We start from the raw sequence: 19,273 nt of genomic DNA, 5'->3' as shown, positions 1-19,273 counted from the left end.
CCGCCCCGGAACGTTATCGTGTCCCAGTAATCCCGCCGTCGAGAAAATGCGGGACAGAGACGAGCCCGGAAATCCATTCCTTCCGGATAACAGAAGAGACCTTCGAGATTATCTATCGAGGAATTTCTGGCATGCCCCGAAACAGATTGCCGCTAATCTACACGATCTCTGCATTGTAGAAGGTTGTCGCGCGATTAGGGAGGACTGGGGAATCTTGCGGGCAGCTTGCTTGGATTATGTCTGCCAACTGTAACCTCGTTTAGAGAAGGAACATACCAATGTTGTCAAAATAGAGAAAGAAATAATTAATGAATTGAAATCTTAAGTCATCTCTATACCACAAGTGAAACGAGTTCTGTTCAAATTTACTATTTCAACCTTTGCATTCGCCTTGTATTTCTCTTACTTTAGTACACAATCCCTGAAGACAACGAAGACATTGTCGAAAATAATGCCCCTCTCAGGTTTACTTCGATTATATTAAAACGAAGCTTAATAATTTTCTCAAATAATCAACACAAAACTAAACAGTTCTTCATTATATAACAATACAACTAACTAAAAAGTTTAAGAGAAACTGTATCTTTATGATCATAGTTGCTACTGTGACTAAAAAATTCAGTAACCCCCGGATGATTCAACAACCTCGTTAGTCAAAGTATTAAAAGAACACAAAAAAACTCTCGGTTACGTTAATATACACACATTTGTATTCACAAACGCACCTTGTCGAGCATGTTCGCGGAGGTCTCCCTAGAATTCTTCGTCATGGCGGACGCATAGAAACTGCACACCGAGATATTGTTCTGTGTATTTTTCGATTGCAAATTGATGGGCTCTGTGTTCTTTAAACCCATCGTTAATGTTTTCACTACATCAGTTTTATCCCGAATACTCTAATTACAATCGTCGGTATACAACGAACAAACACTCCTAGAATTTTGCGCAACTGTCAACTGACCGACTTCCCCCTGGTCACGTGCCGGGAAAAACGAAACCTCGTCGCCGAGACCGCCCATTGAAAACTGGCCGGAAACCTAGCTTCGAAACTTTTCATGCCCTTCGAGATACTCATCTCGAAATCCATCTCTCTTGCCCGCGAGGTTTCTCTTTTCTTGTCTTCTTCTCGCTACCAGTTCTGGCTGAAGCCTCTCGCTCTTCACTCAAAGGGGGCGGTTTCTTTAGTCCGCATCCCCACCAAGTTGCACTCACCCCCCGTTTTAGTTCTGGGAATTGTCGTGCCTTACATCGATTTCATTTTGTTTCATTATTAACGTTTTATCTACTTACAGCTCATTGTCCAAACAAACACTCTCGAGTGACTAACATAGTATGATGGAATTTCATTATGTCATTCTAATCTCTTTTGCTCTAGAGCAGCGCAATTTGAATAGATTGTCAGTTGCTAGAGTACACTGATGGACGAAAGTATAAAACACCCATATAGACTCCCAAAGAAAAGGATAGCACATGCTTGCTATCTTTAATTTTTCGCGTTATAATTATGATACAGGAAATGTGCAAATAATACATAAAGACTACTTTCTACTGGCATGTAAACACTACCTAATTGGAATTTCTATAAGATATTCTCTTAGGAGATATGTAAATACACAAATAGACAGAGACAAAATTATAGCACACTCAAGGTTTATTTTGATTTTCTTCAATATGCCGCGAGATGGCATTTCTCAAAAGAGAAAATTTCTGTTTTGGAATGGCCGGCATTCTGCCCAGACTTCAATATGTGTTTTATACTTTTGTCCATATGAAAATGTATTATTTTTGTTTAAATTGAAAATGCGATGTAATTTTCCTTCACCTTGTATAGATATTGGTTAAATATAAAGTATTTCGAATTATATGTAATATTGTTTACCATAGTCATAATATAAATTCGTATTCGGAGTCTAAAATGTATTAATAGGCTTGTGATAAATAAAGTGTTAATATGCAGTTGTTATCGATTAGGAATGGAGTCGTAGTTTGACATTTTTGAATGAGTGAAGTGATTGCGCTACATTGTATGCCTAGAGAAGTTACGTGCTAACGATTGATTAAAGGGATGAAGTTTGTACCGCTTAAATGTTCCGTTGTTAGCCGACTATAGATTTCTATGAGCGAAACTAATCAAACTTAGCAGAACGTAGATTTTCATGAATCGCGATGTAATCCATCAGTCACAAATCAATCTTGGCAAATTGAAACGTCAACAAATTCAACAATCATTATTGTAATGACTCAATCATTAAGAAATTATTCGTTACAAATGAATTTCGCATATCTCGTGGAAATGATAATCTGAATCCCGTAACTACAGACACGAAGTCCGAAAGTATATTTCCAAAAAAAAACAAAGAAAACGAAAAACAGAAACAGAAAACAGTTATCGGGTCCTTGAAACTTTCCGTGGATTGATCAAGAATCACTTAGTTCCGGCGAAAAGTAGGAGGGAAAAAGAATCACTCGAGTAGGGATGAAAATATTTTCGAGCGTGAAAAGACAGAACGGTTTCTCTAGTGCCTATGCGCCACGGTGTCCCCGTCTACCTGACGATTTCTAATCCCTGTTAAGAGGCAATCTGGCTGTCCGTCGAAGGAATTATCTTACCTAGCCGGTTAGGAGCCGTTTCCCACATAATTTATTGCTTCTGAATCTTAACATTGTTCCAAAATCGGCGATACATCCAGGTCCGAGGGTCGTCCGGGTCGGATTAAGGCGCGCCATCGGGCTCCGGGGTCCGAGCTCGAACCGCAAGGGACGACGCGCCTCGTCGGAAACGTAATTAATCAAGCTCAAACGCGGTCTAATGAGCTCGTACCGAACGGAACGGACTGACGGACGGACGTTCTACGAATCGACGATCTAATAGCGCCACGTCGTCGGTTCTGCGCTTCGTGGAAGCCCATCAATTGGAGCGCCGCGCTCCCTCTCCGAACATTTGAAGACAAACTCCGTTTGTCGTCGCGTTGTCTAATAGAATCGGATCAATTTTATGAGCAGTGTGTTACTGGTAGTGGTAATAGTGGGAGATAGGTGGTAAAGACTCGATTGGATGTAAAATGGTAATTGATTGTTTGACACTTGATTGATTGTAAAAAACGTTGATTATTATTCGGTGATCTCTTCCGAAGTTCTTAAGCCGCTCGATTGATCGTCGAAGAATTTTCGGTGCTCCAGAGAGTTTGTATAAACGTTAATTATATAATATTCTCTTCGTTCTTCGAGATATTCGGAACTTTCAAGACACTTGGATTTTGAACAAAATTTCCTAAACCATTTGAGGCATACACCATGAGCTGCATTTGTTCGATACGACTCAGATGTCGGGCAAACTGCTTATTCAATCTTCTTCAAATTACTTCGACTTCAAACCTTCTCAAACAGAACTTTCAAACATCCCTTCTTGTCTCTCACACTTCGCAGCTTCATTCTCTGCGGTACGAATTCGTGTATTAGTGTTAAAATCTTCAAATACTTTCTCCTACGTAAATTACATGTCCTAACTGCCCTCGTTTCAACTGCTTTGTAATACAGAAATATGAAATAGTGACGTAAATATTCCTCATTGACCGAAAGGAAGGAGGAGCAGAGATTTTTAAAAAATATAAAGCTGGGGACGCGGAGGAAAAGAAATCTTGTGTATTCCACTTCTCGAAACGCAAGCGAGTAGCTGCGGTTCTGTTTGCGCTGGGCGACTCGCGTGAGCGCGATTTCCCTTTATTTTTATTTGTTTGTTTGCCGGTTCGCGGACGATCTTCATTCCTCCTGGGCACTCGACGTTCCCTCATAATAAAGGAAGGAAGTGCCGCTTCGCGCAATGGACATCGAAGCGATTCCTGGTAGGTAGGTGCGTGCCGGACGCGTTCGTGCTTAATTTTAGAACGACGTGGTCGGCCCTCCCCGACACCCCCGTACCGTGGGCCCATTCTTTCTCTCTCGTGTCGAGTGCGTGACGAGTGCATAAGCAAGCACGCGGTAAGTAGGTAAGTACGAAAAGAAGATTCGGTGGCCGAGTGCACGTCCCGCAGCCTCGAGCGATCTTGCGCGCGAGCTAGCGCACGCACAGGTGTCTGCATCTCTCGCCAACTCATATGTTGACCCCTGGGCGTTCTTACGTGAAAGAATATTTCTGAGTGTATTCTGTGAACTAAGCGATTTTTGTGGGTTCAAGTTCTTACAGCTGAACATCGATTGAAGCTTTGTTACATTTACAGACTTAATTGATACGTTTGGCTGTCTTCAATTTAAAGGCGATACCATAGAATGACAGTTGAAGTTTCTGAGGAAATCGAGTTGTCAATCGATACAAATGGTACTTTCACGGTTGAACAATTGTAATTCTAATTAAGAAAACGAAATAACAGTGTCAACGAGTTAGTTCTACCTTTTCGTTAAACAACCCGCTGCTAAACGAATACTAAACCGGTCAAAATCAGAACTTTCCAAACTTTCGTCCCAGGATCCACTTTAATTTCATCCCCACTTCACGAGCTACTAATCATCATACCGTATACTTTGATAAAAAAACAAACCTGACCAAACAGAAGGCTTCGCGTTCTCCAAGCTGAAAAGCTACACCCCAATCTTCTGAAAAGCAACTAGAAACCATGTGAAAGGACATTGTTACAGGACTTACTGCACAAAGCATCCGCGAAAAGCAACGGACCTAGTCGTTCACCGGTGCGAAATGCTATTTCACAGACACAATCGGCTGGTCGACGTGTGAAACATTTTTTCCCTCTTTTTTCCATTTCGGTGCGCCTGCCGGCCGGCCGACCGGCCAAGACAGAAGATTTATCGGGGCGAAGTTTCCGCGAGGCTCGATAGCATCGGCGCGCGGCGGTCGCCGCGTGATTTATCATTCCCCGCGTGCTCGAATTCAGACGCCGACCGTTATTGCTACCAGACCGGTGCGCGCGAGCTGCCTTCCCGCTATCGCGAATGATAGCGCGGCGCGGCGCGGCCGTGTAACGCAACGGCTCACTACACACGTGCGTGTGAGGGAGGAGTGTGCGTGAAACGCGCGTGTGTTCGCGCGAGTCGGTCGGCGCTCGGCCGGTTCAGCTGGCGGAGTTCCATCATTTGCGCCCACGCCTCATCGTTCGCGGCCTTATTGGATTATCCGAGGCGAATCGTAAATCTCGGCCGAAGTTGCCAATTCGCGGCCCGTAAACACCATCCCGTGGCCGGCCGCGCGCGCGGGCAAAAAGGACCGAGCAACGCGATAACATTCATTTCTTTCGCACCTTCCACGTCATCCCCACCCACGATCATCCCCGATCCCGCGGTACCTCTACGGATACGCTGATAATGGAGGGGGAAAGTAGTGTCCGACGATAGGCAGTATACATGTGTCACGATTCAAGGTTTCTTTTGTTTTTAGATTTGTATAGTTTTACGAGCATTGAATGGTGTCGATTTTATATAAATGATTGAGTGGGAATGGTAGTACATGATAATCAATCTGGTAAAATCGGTTGATTCGAATAGTAATGAAATAGTGGGGGAGGTATTGTTGCATCGTGAATCTACAATCTATCGAATTGGGGAAAATGGTGATTATCTTTTGATTATTCCTCTTGAGTGTCTAAAGTTTCTGAATTTGTTTAGTTTTATTGTCCTCATTTTCTGGTATGGCTAGAAATGGAGGTTTCGAATGGATTGAACAAACGTCAAAGGCTGGAAGTTAAAATTTCACATTTCCTTAGTAATATGATTGTAATCTAGCCTTTTTGGAAAAGGTCGTTTTCAGTTCTTTCCAATCATCGAAATTCCGCAGTCAAATCCGGAAAATCGTATCCAATTCGCTACTACTCCTCGATGTTGTTCGCTTTTCCAAAAGCTCTTCATGGGAAATTCCGAAGCATTCCGAGCGCAGGAAACAATCAGGAGCACGGGACGCCGGTGGGCTGGTGTCTGGATGAAAAATGGACGGGGGTCGAACGTTTCCCCGTTCGGACAACCCAAACGCTTTGTCGGGGCGAAACGCGCGATCGTTCTCTCGCAAGCTCGGCCGAGCGAATCGGCGCAAAAAGGGGCGAGGAACTCGTGTCTGTGGTCGTCGAAGGGCTGAAGAATAATAATTACTCGTTGCTCGTGCCGGGGCAGGCTGAAGAAGTCCACCGAAAAAATGAACAAAAGAGGGATGCCAAGAAGAAACATGGTAAAAAGAGAAGAAAAATAGGGGCAGTGAGAGGAAGGCGCTAACTGGTGTTAGTATACGACGCGAAAAATGGCGGTTGGTGTGTGATCTGGTTCATTTGCCAAACAGACTAACTCTACAAAATGAAAATTACACAAATTGAATGAAACGTAACTAGGAAATCGATCAAATAACAGTAACCTTTGGGAATAATCAAAAAGTAGAATGATTTTGACCTATGAATAATTCGAAGAGTCACCTCTCGACTGCGAAGGGTTAATCCTGCAACAGGAAAATTCCTCGCAACGGTCTGAAATGATCGGCCGACAAATGCCGGTGAAAGAGGACCCGTTGCGATGGAAGAAGGTGGGAAGAGGTGGAAGAGGGTGAGAGGCGCCGAAGAAGGAGAGAGATGCCATGGAAAGGCAGAGAGGAAGAGTGGGGGAGAAGAGAGAAGCGATGGCGTGATAAATGATCGAGTATTTAACACTCTTTACGGATTAGCATATAAACTACGGGCAGTCCATAGATCTTCGTGGCAACGCATTAACGGACGAGAGGAGCAGACCACGGGGATGATCTCTCTCTTCTCCCTTCCCTTCGGGGTTCGCCTCTCTTCGAGCGTAAGCGATCTCTCTGCGGATCGACTCGACTCGCTTTCGACTTGGCGAGTTATTGTTTTGCGGTTCTCCCCTTTGTCCCTTTTCTTTCTCTGCCCCTCTCCCTTTCCTCGCTCGCGGCACACGAAAGAGGAAGGGGTTGGACGGAGGGAGAGAATTCAGAGTCGTGCGCGAACAGCGCCGCGCGCGAAAACCTCGTTAATTCGACGATAACGAACGGGCCTCGTTACGCGCGGCGGAGATACCTGTCCAGATAACGCTAGTCGAGGATTAGAGGGAGGAGGGCCGGTAAACTTGTAATTATTTCATCCTAATTGATACCTTGTACCGATTAGGATCTCGCGGACAGTTATTTCCTGTCTCTGCCGCGACATACATGGAATTCGGTTTATCGCGAACGTTGTTTGGAATGTAGCCGAGGATTGCGTTCTCTTGAAGATTGGATGTTGTTGGTCTGTCGTAGATCCGATGGTATCTAAGAATGGAAGGGGTGGAGAGGAGAAGCGTTTCGTTTTGAAGTTGTTCACTGGTGATATTGGTTAGTAATTGTATAGTCTTTGTATAGTAGCGTTAGTAGTCTTCATAATTTGTAGACGGCAACTGTAGACGCGACGTAGATAGGGATTGGATAGTTGCTTTGTTACTGAGAGTTTACTAACTGTGATCAATTATTGATGGTAAAGTAACTCTTCTAAATCTGATCAGAAGAATAAGGCAAGAAACGAATACAAGAATATAATATTAGATCCTTCGACTAGAAACAAAGGCGCATCGCAACAATCAATATTCAAAATCCCATTTTCGCAAACGCAAACCTTCAAACGACCGCAATCAAAGTAAACCACAATGCACCTGACATTGTCGGCTACCTCCGTGTAGCTCCCCAACTACACAAGCAACCGTGACAGACCGTAACAATCGACGACAAAACGTTCGCGTTTATATCGTTCCACGAGGCGCGAATCGTATTACGGCGGTACATGCCGCGAAACAGATCGCTGTCGAGATAAAAAGAATCGCCACGATCTATAGAACGATAATACGTGAATTTCCCCCGGGTGGCATCGCGGCAACATGCGACTTCCGTCTACGACGCTGATAGGGACCTCTTATTGTCCGCAATTAAGTCCTGCGCCAGGGAAGTTCAGTTACCCTCGTGGCGATGGGAACCCTTGATGAGGCCCGCCCGATGATCCCCCTTCGCATCTCCCCTCGGGGGAACCGTTAATCGGCCGCTAATAAACCGGGAAGGAGAAAATTACGTGGTTACACGGGCCAGATAAAAGCGAGATTCCCTGATTAATTGATTAGGGAGGCGCCAAAGTCCGCCCCGCGCATTATACCCGGGACCGTACCCCGTCATTAAGGGGCAACAGCTCGTGTGCGCTCACGCGCACACACAGACGGGCCACGCAACGCATCGCCACGCGTATACACACGCGGTACCGTGCCACGCGGACCGTAACGCTTTCGTGAAAACAAGACCGGCCGCGGCCGATCTATCTACCTTAATGGCTTCATGAACGCGGCGCGTTTGCCTGCCGGCGGGACGCGACAACCCTTGCTTCCACGGACCAGACAGCGCAATCCTCTTCGGTTTACTTCCGGCGATCGTGTGGTTGCTCCACAACTTTCATCGAGAGAGATGACGTCTTGATCGCAGTTGGTTCTTGCGGCGGAGTGTCAATTGAGATTCGTAGCGTGGCAATGAGTGGATAATTAACGGATAATTTGGTCTTACGGAGGGATGCGGTGTATTTTTTTTTTGGAATAAGGATTTTTATGGGTTTGCGGTGTGAGGATGTTTGTGAACATGGAAAAGATGCTTTCTGTAAGAGTTATAATTCTGTGGTTAAAAAATGAACCTTCGGGAATGAAGATTTGCATGAAGATCAGCAATTTAGTGATCGGTGTTCTTCGCAAATGAAAAATTTCAGTTCCCATTCCTTTATTATTAATACCAGAACAACTCGAACTGACTTTTCGAAATTTTTCTATAGATGCCTGACTTACGAATCAGTTTGCGTTTCACTAAATCAATTCCCTCGGTGATTTCTCAGAGAACCATGTTATCCTTTCAATAATTGTGACAAGAAGTTAATACCCATAGTTCTAGCGTTAATATCCAATATCTGACATAAATATAGATTCGCCTCAAAAACAAGGACTTCGCTGCTAACAAAACACCAACCACGAGATAATCCCGTGAACTGTAACTCGCCAGCGAACTTCAGCGATGGGTGAACGAATATAAAATCGCAACGCGTTCCAGCACGATCGTAGAAAATCGCGCGGCAACCGTCGTCGGCGACACGGTCGCGTCTCATCGCGTCGTTTTTCCCCCAATTAAACGGAAGATGTAGACCCGGCCGAGAGCGACAGACGTTACCGGCGGATTACATGGCAAATTGAATCACGCAATTTGGACGGGTTTCAGATGGCGGCACGCCACGATGAGACGCGACGCGACGCGCGCGCGTGTTCGCGCGTCGGTTGTGTGCGGACGATCAAAAGGGTTGAGATTTGTTGCCGCGGAGAAAGGTGCGCTCGTTCGCGGACGCCTCTAGGTGGCCTGGGCGGACGGGACGGGCGCAATCGGAGCACAGCCGCAATCCGACTCGCTTGAGGACCCTACTAAATCGCTGAATGGTACCAAAGTCCGAATGTTTACACGCTGATGGAGGGGCCGCGCGAATTCTTGGTACGCATAAAACCCGACTGATGTACGCCAACCGGGCTCAGATCAAAGACGCGGCTTTCAAACAATGTTAACGCGTTGCTCACGCCGTACAGCACGCCGCCGGCTCCTGCGCCACCCACTACTACCTCGCTCCGATTCGCTGTTCCGTGTGCGTGCATCTACGGACGCGATACGTGCTCGGTGTGCGTCTCTCTGGCTTTTCGAGTCGATTGTGCCGGTGGTTCGCTCGCTGGACTCGGAATTATGAATCCTTTTCTGAGTTTATAGGATGTCCTTTTGAAATTGTGCTACCTTGCAGATTGTTTGGTCAAATTTTACTAGAATAGGAAGTGAAACAAGTTTCTTAACTCTTTTGAAATTGGCGCAACGCATTCGAGTGGACACTTCATAATTGCCTAGGAATTTTCTTTGAAAAGAAAGCACGAAAAAAGAGGATATATAGAGTTTTCTGGTTATATAAGATATAGTAATTAACACGTTGACTGTCGCGTGTTAAGGAACAAGGAACAAATAATATTATGCAAAACGTTCTAAACTCTCGTGGCAGTCGGCGTGTTAATAACAGCGAAATAATTTTCCTCTTCGATACATATTAAACAGCAATTGTTCTCAAATTGAGCCAAAAACCACAAATCTCATCGACGATTAGCAAAGAAAAGTATCTCAATCCAATCGCAGTTGAATTATTATGAAGAATCTCAAATATGAACATCGTAACTAGCTTCGTGGGAACAAGAACACTAGCATCGCAGAAACCTAAAATTCCAGTTGCACTCCACACCCTTTCAATATTCCATTGTGTCTCGCTTTGAAAAGACACTGCCCGTTCCGGCGCAATTCGCGATTGTCGAACTCGCAGGAAGAAAAGGCGAAATCGAAAGAAAGGAAAAATGTGAAGGAATTAGCTGGCCGGTCGATCGTCTTTGCCAGATCTGCAATCGTCACGCTCGCGGTCACCTTTAGCGAGTCATTGACGGTGAATGTTGAGGAACGTGCTAGGCTACCGAGAAGTTTCGCGGTGTCGACGAGAGAGCGCTGTTTAGAGAAACGCGAAATGGCCCGAGAAGATTCGTGCTCGAAACAATGGCTGCGGTGTGACGTTAACGAGTCCGTCGAGCTGCCGCGGCCGCGTCGCTGACAATATTGTTTTGTCCCCGCGACTTGTCCGCGGTCACGAACCGTCGTATTTTCGCCGGCGGGATATTTATCGCCACTTCCACGCGTTCCCTTTCCCGCGCTCTGCACACATAGTAGCTCAAAGTCTCGCCGCGGAACAATGCGCGAGTTGTACGGAGCAAATGATCGGCAGACATTTTCCTTGCTCGTTAGGGTGCCGCGCAGAATATTATCAACGCGTATTCTTAGCTGATTGCTTGAACATTTCCGTTTTAAGCGGATGAACGTTCCTTGGATTCTTCTTTTCATTGGTTGAACAAATCAGCGGCTTCGCAGTAACACTAAACGCACCGCAAACGGTCGAATAACCGGTTGTATATACAATTTGATTCGAAATTCTCCATTTTCTTTCGTTCGTTTAACATTAAATCAGTATTATCCGATTAATCAGAATTTCAATGTTTGTCGTTTTTCTATTTCTGTTTCCAACAAAAGATATTTATCGTTTAACTTGTTTAGCTTTCTTTTATAACTAGTCATTTGACTCGTTACAGTAGGTATAAGTATATACAAAGTATCGATGCGTTTATTGTTGAACAGAAATTACTCAATGGTAGAGGAATACTGTTTCAGATAAACCTTAGCGAAAGTTTCATTCCTTCGAAGCAAAGTTGTATGGTACTCTCTTCGTATTAATTATTCACTTTCTGTACTACACACATGTGTAGTAAGATTACACAATCCTTTTCTGTTCTGATTGATTATAAACAGTGAAACAGTTTACCAATCATAGAAGAGATCACAAAAGCAAAGGATTAAACAACGAATAAGAAGAAGGTGGAAAATTCTCGCGACTGTGAAGGCGTCAACGTTCTCCCGATCAAGTTCGTATCGAAGAGATTAGGATTCGACGGATCCGATGGAAACAAGTTCCGTTGCGCGTGTAAAATGACGTGTCGCGGGGCAATTAATGAAAATTTATTCAAGGTAACTACGAGAGCTCGCCGAGACTCAATCCTTTCGGTTTACTGGCGATGGGTACGGTTTCTTGACGCGGGGAAAAGGAATGGAACGGTTTTCCAATAGGGTCGTTCGATGGACGGGAACTGCACGCGAATGCAGGTGTGGCACGCGACCGGCGCGAATTCATGCAACGGCGACGCACGCGCGTCCCGCGTTCGCAACATAGTGATCGTCAACGGTGTAACGCGATATCGCGTTAAACCGTGCCCATTCGCCTCCCCCGCCGTTTCCTGCACACTTTTCTCCTTTCTCTTCTTATTTTCCCCTTGTCCCTTTGCTTTCTTTTCTGCCGCGGCAGCTCGCCGCGTTGCCAGCCACGCATTTCGCGTGCCGCTCCATTCGTTCCTCCCCTTCCGCTCCTTCTTTCTCGGAGGACGTTAAATGGACCGGGCACCGAAAGGGTCGCGAGGCCCGTTCCCGACGCGAGAATACGGGACTTCTCAGAAGGAACTGGAACGGACGTATTTCACGTCCTCCAGGATCATTTTCGATGTTTCTCGGCGGTTTTTTCCTTCCTTTTTTTTAATTCATTTGAATAATGAATGATTTCTGTGCGTTTTGTTGCGGGAAATTTTGGATGATTTCTGTGTCTTTTATCTGGATCGGAGTTTTCACGAAATGATAGAATATAATACATTTACCTTTGATCGAATGTAATGAACATCAAATTATGTATTTGAGTTGTGGTATCATTCTTTGCGTGTTTGTCTTGTTAAATGTCAGTGTGTTAAGTACATGGTTAAGTATGTTTCAGTTAAACGAGTGACAGTAATTTTATTCCGTTGACTAATGACCTTGTGGCGCCACTAGAATGTTAAAAATTAGATAGAATTTGACATGAATTTAAACAAGTTTAAAAGTTAAAATTTAGTTTTCAGTCGCACGAGCGGATAGACTGCGGTCCGACAGGATTTTTGTCAAATTTTCTTGCGGCGATCGTTGAGCTATACACGTTTATAAAAAAAATCCTTTCTCACGTCGGGTAAGACCGCAGCGAAAGGGATAATTGTTTTTACACTGAGCATCGAGGTGAAAAATGTCCGGCCGTTCAACAGGTTAAGGACTAAAACAGGCTCTGACAATTACTGCAGTGATATCTCGTAAATAGTAACACGGCCGAGATTATGATCAGTAATATATCAATACTGGGAAAATTTATATCTCGAGAAGTTAATGGGAAAAACGAGTGTTCCACTTCTTGTAATTACTTTAATATTCCTGTCTGTATCTTTTGAAATAAGCGTTTCGTCGTACGCTCCGCAGTCTACGCCGCGGCGACGTGTGAATGCACTGTTGTGCGCCATTGTACCGGGCCAGCTCAATAATAAACGAATAAATAAACTTGTTTTCAATCTTTCGCATGTTGAACGTGACGTTATTTGGCTCCTGGAAAAGTAATGATGATTTCTGGCTGACCTAAAGTAACTGCAATTATTTGATAGACGAGCGGAACTTATAATTGCAATCGCGTCGCGACAACTCTATGACAGACGAAATCGAAGGCATTGAACTGACAAGAGTAGAATTTCCAAACATTTACCCACAACATTCAAAAACCTGTGTTCTTCCATAAATACAAAAAACAAATGTTACAATTGATTGGCCCGCCTTAATTTACGATCTCTCGAATGATTTCACGAACCGAAAGACGTCCGAATGCACGGAGCTTCGAATTTCCGGCCATTTTCTCGGCGCGGTGCGCGTGGAGCGGCGCGTCGAGTGAGCCGGCATGCGGCAGGAACGCGGTAACGATTTTAATAACATTATTAAGACATAAGGTGGAACACGACGAGGCGACAGAGCGGAAGGTGCCAGGCGTACGAATGATTTGTGTCGTGTTCCCACCGGCAAATTGGACGATTACCAAGAGGAACGCGCGATGCTCGAGATGCCCGGGTAATTCGGGGGCTTAAACGAAGGAGGCACCGTGAACGCAGGGGAAGGATCGCTTGTCGGGGTGTGCCCGTTTGATTGAAAGCGGATCGACCTCGTGGGAAACCGGCTGCAGTCGCCCACTGCGCGAGGCGAGGCTTAATTGCCGACTGAAAATTGGCTGCTTCGACCGCGAGGGTCGGGGACGCAATTCCCTCCGAAAACTCCGTCAATTTATCGCGGAACACGTTCACGCGATTCTGGGTCCGCTCGCGTACAAAGGACGACCAACAGACACCGTCCGTAGCGATACTCATCGCGAAACGAGTTGAAATTAGAGTGGAACGACACGAACGCGGAGGCGACTCGCGTGCCAGGGTATCAGTGATCGGTTTCAGGTCTTAGGGTCTTTAACCCTGAACCGGCCTGCTTGAATTTCGGAGATAAATTACAAGAGATAGGTTTCTTTGTGTTGAGTACGTAAATATTGATCAAACTCGCTGAATTTTATTTCGATGATTATCGACAGTATACGAAAATCTACAGATAACCTATGTTATAGTGGTACCTAATTATAATATCTACATACAGCTAGATCCAAGTTTCCACTGATACAGCGTTACACAAAAACCTAACGAAGCTTTCGACAATATCAACGAAACACCTTTTATCTTCTCACAAGACTAGCGCAAGTGTCCGAACGTTGCTAGAGAGTGAAGCAATCGATCGATGTAACTATGATCCGAATTCTTTCACCTCGCCGGTGTAAGAAACAGGACACGTCGGATTTGGTTCGGCGTCGCCAGTGATCTGTTCGGTCGGGCTGGCCGGACAAATGATCGGCATTTGTCAACGCGGAAGCGAAGAATCGTGGAGCCGCGGGGACAGGTTACGGGCAAGGATTTCGTTCCACGTACGCGAGGAGATTCATTGGACGTCAGCAGCTCGGGTGTAAGAGGGTTCGTTGAAAGCCGGCCCCGAGGACAGTGGCATTCTTTCGCGGGATGACGGACGCACGGAACGAATCACCGCGGACGACGTCGACGAGACGCGAACAGAGACGGATCCGGCTCTCTTTTCTCGTCTTTTACACACTTTTTTTCACTCGGCTCTATCTTTTCTCTTCTCTTTTCTCCCCTTTTATCTCCCGGCGAAGAAGAAAAGGTCCCCGAACCGTATTACGGATTCACGGAACGATCTCGGGCCTCGGCCCCATTATCGGCTCGTTAATAGTATGCGCTGCCGGGGAACGCTAAATCACGGCACAAAAGGCGAAACCGTGGTGGCGGTTGGAGCACGTGAATGCTCGATGCCCGGCCAGAGGATTTCAATTTGTTCAGATCGCCGCGACGCGAATATTAACGACCCTACGCGGCGAGATGTTAGCGTAACCAGCGGCCAGCGTAATTTTCAAGGACAGGCGAATAATCGAGGTTTAGGGTGGAATAGATTACAAGTGGTATATCAATGAAAGATGAATGATCGATGAGCTAAAGGTGCGAGATGGAAGACAGCGCTTGGATATAAGATGTTGGAAAGTTTCGCTTGCGAGACCTAAAAATGGTTATAGCCCGCGAAAGCCCTAGCTCGATGTCCTTGAATTAAAGAATTTAACCATTATTTCAAAGTGATGCGCCTTTCTATTGCTCTTAGAGATGGATAATGATCTAGTGAATAACTCAAGCTTTTAATTATATTTTCAGTAGGAATCAAGTGGAGTGAGAAGCCTAATTAGCTCCTATATTAGTTGTTAATATCACTTCGAAGTTGTCTATCTTCCTATTTCTTAAAGAGGAATATTTCCACTAATTTTAAATAGGAATCTACTAATATATAGACCTAAAAATACTATCATAAACTTCAAACCCACCAATTCACCTAGACCTATCAACTGATAAATCTACTAAGAAAATAATAAAACCACTCGTTTCTGCAACGGTAAACGGAGAAAGTTCAGAACCGTTTCCTCCTTGAGCCCGTCGCGATCGCGAGGAACCAACCACCGGCGCGAGTGCCAACTCGCTCCTCGCATCGATCACCCTCGACGTGATCAAGGGAACAACGTCGGGGTAGATGAGATGTCGCTCAGACGCGTCGATAAAATCACAAAGAGCGGAAGGGACGGAACGGCGCGATCGGCTGCGTCGACGCGAGGCCACGGGGCTCCGATCATTTTTCATCGACGATCGCATTAATTACCATAGGAGATAGTTCGATCGCCCGGCACGATCATTAAAGCGATCGATTAAACGGGGTGGGGACAGGCGGAGAAACAGAGAGAGAGCGAGATAGAGGTCACACACTGGTCGAACGTTAATAGCGTGTGTTGCGCGTACGTTTAGCGCGATCGATTAAAGATACACTAATGATTCTCCGGTAACTCCTTCGTCGCAGATATCTGGTGCCGACCCGATCCTTCGTCCGAACTCATTTATCATTTCGCATTCAGAGTGCGTTAACAGCGCGTTACCGTGCGCTCGGAACTCGTGTTCTGTCTGTCCATTGATATTGATTTCAAACGGTCGAGGCTTAGCCTAGCACCACCGGTGGCTGGGTCCCGTCGGACCCGGAGGTTGCTCGCACCGGGAAGTCTTGATCTGAATGAGTATCGATACTGTTATTAACATTACATCATTGGTATTGTGTAAGAATTGGTAACATAAACGTTCTAAGTGCAGGATTGTTGAGTGTCAGATTTGATGGTAATTTTCAAGTAAGCGATAATATTATATATTATTATCTTTAATGGTAGAATTATTAATGTCCTCGATGGTTGAGCATAATATTATTACGGGGAACATGCACTCTAAGCTTCGATCTTCGTAGATTACACATTGGTAATTGTTTTGTGCACGAAAATCCTTGCACTTTGTTCACCTGAAGGGTTACGTGTTTTCTACAGCGGCTAACGCGTTGAATAAACTATAATAATAAATCCTGTTATATCTTTTATTGCGAATAGCAAGAGAATAGGGTACGTACGATCGATGTATAATTTAAGACAACTTATATTGTCAATGCGGATTTTTGCTCGGTGTACCGCTGATGCATCTCAACATCGCGCTTTGATCGACGCACGATACCTCTGACTTCGAGAGAAAAGGGGCGCGCAGGTGAACGCTCGTAATATCGTGCGACACGTTCCAGATGTTCGCGTCGCGGAGAAATGGAGCACCGCCCGTGGCGACATTTCGCGGCCAATTTGCGTGCGATTGCCCGCGAGGATGACGGGAAAATTGTTGTAGGCAGACGTCGCCGATCAGCGGCGAGTCGATTGATGACGCGGTATCACGGGATCTCGCACGCGTTTCACTTCTTTCGTAGGTCAATGTAATTTCATATCATTTCACTTAAGCTTATATTCTTTTTTATAAAGTTTTATATCTTTTCACATGGCTTCGTACTGTTTTATATAGTTTCACACTGTTTTACATGGTTCTAAATTGCTTTGCACAGTTTTATATACAGTATTATAGCAATATATTGTAAATGGTTTCTAGCGCCGCTGCATCTCATTCTTTGCCCGAGTTTATGAACCTTATGAACGCGAAATGTGCTTATCAAGGCGGGTTTTAACATCGGTACTAACCGCGCCGTGAATATGCGATTTGATTTATTAAGTTGTTACCTGAATGTATTCGATGCGGCGTTCGATATTTTTCTTTATCATTGATTCCGTGAAATGGGAAGCATTGCTGGTCTTAAATAAAGTGTAAGTAGATTCTTGTTAATTGTAGTTGTCTGTATTTGCAATCAGTTGTAAGCGAATTATTCGTGCTACATCTAATGTCTTCTAGAATATTTCATTTTTCGATTACTGTGCTTACTCTGACAATCGTGTTGCTGACGACTGCTTGATTTTGAATAATTGTTCTGAATAATTGATTTACTGGACTATATACACGGACTTCCTTCAGAGCTTATCCAACCCGATCATTTCATTTTCTCAGCAACAATACCTTCATCTAGTTTTTTCTAATTTAGTCCTTTTTTGCTTCGACTACACATGCAACGAAAAACAACACTACATCCACTAAGTTTCTTCCAATCTAGTCCCTTTCTTTGCTTCAATTTCATAAACAAGTAACACGACATTCATCCAGTTTCTTCCAATTTACTCTCATTTACTGTGCTTCAATCTCATAAACAACGCGAAGGAACGCCACATTCATTCAGTTCGTTCCAATTGACTCCTTTGTTTTGCTTCAATTTCGTAGACAACAAGAAACTTCGTTTCAAAGAAACTCGTACATGCCATGAGAAGCAGTCTCGCGAACCAAGCCCCAGGAAATTCACGGTGGCCGGAGCGGTGCGCGGCGCGCGTACCTACGCCCGCCTCGGTGGTTTCGTTTCGCGATCGGAACAAGACCGGTTTGATTTACCGTCGTTTTTATCGATCGGCCCGGCGAAAAGGAACGCGAAACCGGAAGACGGCCGCGCCGCAGAATCTATCACGGTCCAACCGGGCTGGCGAACCTAGCTTGGCGAAGGAAGTTATGGCCGCTACATCCGCTTCCGTCCCACGCTCCTATATTTTCCTTTTCAGTCAGCTTCGCTCCTACTCGCTGCCCGATACTTAACGGTTTACGACGCGCGATCTTATCAACCCCTCAATGGTCCTTCTCTCTCTTTCTCTCTCTCTCTCTCTCTCTCTCTCTCTCTCTCTCTCTCTCTCTCTCTCTCTCTCTCTCTTTTCTCCCCCTTTCACTCATACACATTCACACTCCTTGAAGAACAAGCGAGCGAGAAACCGTACGCGAAGAGGAAAGAGAAGGTAGTCGTTTCTTCCCTTAACAGGAGTCGGCTACCGTCCACCGTCTTCCCGGGGAAATTCTTCAAACGTCGAAATCTTTTTTACCCGAGTTACCGATTATCCGAAGGACCAACGACGCGTGTTCCGGGGGGCAGAACGCATTCCTGCCGCGGTGAGTGGCCACTTAAGGAACACCGAGGGCTGCTCGTCCCTCGGTGGCAGACGATAAAAACCGCGTAAAACGGTAAGACGATCCCCGGCGATACCGTGCTGATAATCCTTTATCGGCACTTCGGCAACGTGCTTCCGCAAGAGAAACGCTCTACGGTTTGTCTCGGAAGATTCTATGCTTTGGCGTTGGTCCCGAACGATTTTCTTATGGGAATCGTGCAGCAGGGCATTTGCTGATGGTCGGGTTATTCTTTTCCAAATAGTAGAAGTCCACTTGTTGATGAAGATATAGTCAGAGTAACTTGGTACCAGAAATATTTCAATCTGAAATATTCAGTTGTCTTATATGTATATTCCCTTATTAAAGAGGATGAGAAACAAAAGTTTCGAAATGAGATTCAACTATCTATAAAGTTTGCGCGATCACAATTTCGTAACGATTCGCAATGTCGCTGTCTAACTAATCAGCTGAGACAAAAAACAGATCAAACTGCATTCGAATTGTAATTACAATTACTTTAACCAATGATCTGCAATAAGTCCATATCAACAAATACGACGGAGGCCAGAAAGATCATGCCCTTATAAAAGAAAGAACAGGAACCAAACAGATCATGTCCAAATGAAATGTGGAACTGTCTAAAGGCACGGCGCGCGAACTCGTTCCCCGCGTATTAGACGATCGGAACACAGCAACGATTCGCAGTATCGTTCCGCGGTCGTTACAACAATAGAACAAGCTAATTTATGGCGGCCATACTAGCGGCCGCGCGGTGGAACCGCCCCCGCGGCGTGCAACCGCGAAACGGAGTAGCGCCGCGACGAGGAACGGGGACGAAGCCGCGTCGAACAAGACCGCACGATATGCACGG

At 45.3% G+C, this 19,273-nt stretch overlaps 1 protein-coding gene across 3 annotated transcripts in view; it reads right to left on the bottom strand.

Moving 5' to 3' along the window:
• The window catches only part of retn (retained), a 167,641-nt gene that overhangs the window by 68,075 nt on the left and 80,293 nt on the right, over positions 1–19,273 (bottom strand). The gene's annotated exons all lie outside the window — the stretch shown is intronic.

This window comes from Nomia melanderi, chromosome 6 (genome assembly GCF_051020985.1).
Source record: "Nomia melanderi isolate GNS246 chromosome 6, iyNomMela1, whole genome shotgun sequence".
NCBI classification, from domain to species: Eukaryota; Metazoa; Arthropoda; class Insecta; order Hymenoptera; family Halictidae; genus Nomia; species Nomia melanderi.
Note: the sequence above shows the minus strand (reverse complement) of the source record. Positions and strands in the feature narration are given on the sequence as shown.